The sequence below is a fragment of the Mus caroli genome, chromosome X, assembly GCF_900094665.2.
Source record: "Mus caroli chromosome X, CAROLI_EIJ_v1.1, whole genome shotgun sequence".
Taxonomy (NCBI): domain Eukaryota; kingdom Metazoa; phylum Chordata; class Mammalia; order Rodentia; family Muridae; genus Mus; species Mus caroli.
The window spans coordinates 103226716-103228455 of record NC_034589.1 but is presented as its reverse complement, the minus strand read 5'-3'; positions in this window follow the sequence as shown (position 1 = coordinate 103228455).

Here is a 1740-nt window from a genome sequence, read left to right as displayed (position 1 = left end):
GGTGTGACTCTAACCATACAAGTATAGGATCTGTATGATAAGAAATTCAAGGCTTTGAAGAAAGAAATCAAAGAAAATCTCAAAAGATGGAAAGATTTTTCATGCTCATGGATTGGCAGGATTAACATAGTCAAAATGGCTATCTTGCCAAAAGCAATCTACAGATTCAATGCAATCCCCCTCAAAATTCCAATTCAATTCTTCCCTGAGTTAGAAAGGGCAATTTGCAAATTCATCTGGAATAACAAAAAACTAGAATAGCAAAATCTACTCTCAAAAATAAAAGAACCTCTGCAGGAATCACTATGCCTGACCTCAAACTTTACTACAGAGTAATTGTGATAAAAATTGCATGGTACTGATATAGCGACAGACAGATACATCAATGGAATAGAATTGAAGACCCAGAAATGAACCCACAAACCTATGGTCACTTGATCTTTGACAAGGGAGCTTAAACCATCCAGTGAAAAAAAAGACAGCATTTTCAGGAAATGGTACTGGCAAAACTGAAGATTATCATGTAGAAGAATTGAATTCATCTGTCTTATCTCCTTATACAAAGCTCAAATCTAAGTAGATCAAGGAACTCCACATAAAACCAGAGACACTGAAATTTATAGAGGAGAAAGTGGGGAAAATCCTCGAAGATATGGGCACAGGGGAAAAATTCCTAAACAGAACAGCTATGGCTTGTGCTATAAGATCAAGGATAGACAAATGGGACCTCATAAAATTGTAAAGTTTCTGTAAGGCCAAGGACACTGTCAATAGGACAAAATGGAAAACAACAGATTGGGAAAGGATTTTTACCAAGCCTAAATCTGAGATGGGACTAATATCCAATATATACAAAGAGCTCAAGAAGCTGGACTCCAGAAATTCAAACAACCCTATTTAAAAATGGGGTACAGAGCTAAACATATAATTCTCTGGGCAGTGGTGGTGCATGCCTTTAATCCCAGCAGCAGAGCCAGGTGGATTTCTGAGTTCAAGGCCAGGCTGGTCTACAGATTTAGTTACAGGACAGCCAGGGCTATACAGAGAAACCCTGTCTCAAAAAAGAAAAAGAAAAAAAAAATTAAAAACAAAAACAAAAACAAAAAAAAAGTATTCTCAACTGAGGAATACTGAAGAGCTGAGAAGCACCTGAAAAAATGTTCAACATCCTTAATCATCANGGAAATGCAAATCAAAACAACCCTGAGATTCCACCTCACACCAGTCAGAATGGCTAAGATCAAAAATTAAGGTGACAGCAGATACTGGCGGGGGTATGGAGATAAAGGAACATTCCTCCATTGTTGCTGGGACTGCAAGCTGGTACTACCACTCTGGAAATCAGTCTGGGGGTTCCTGAAAAAATTGGACATAGTACTACCGGAAGATCCAGCAATTCCTCTCCTAGGCAATACCCAGAAGATGTTCCAACTCGTAATAAGGACACATGCTCCACTATGTTCATAGCAGCCTCATGTATAATAGCCAAAAGCTGGAAAGAACCCAGATGCCCCTCAACAGAGAAATGAATACAGAAAATGTGGTACATTTATACAGTGGAGTACTACTCAGCAATTAAATGCAATGAATTTATGAAATTCTTAGGCAAATGGATTATTGCCCGCACTTTTGTTCCCCCTGGTAAGAACACGCTCAGGGCAACTGGAATCTTCTGTGGCACAAGCTTTATTGCTTACCCCTTCAGGAGCCAGTGGAGAAGAGAGCCAGAGAGAGAGAGAG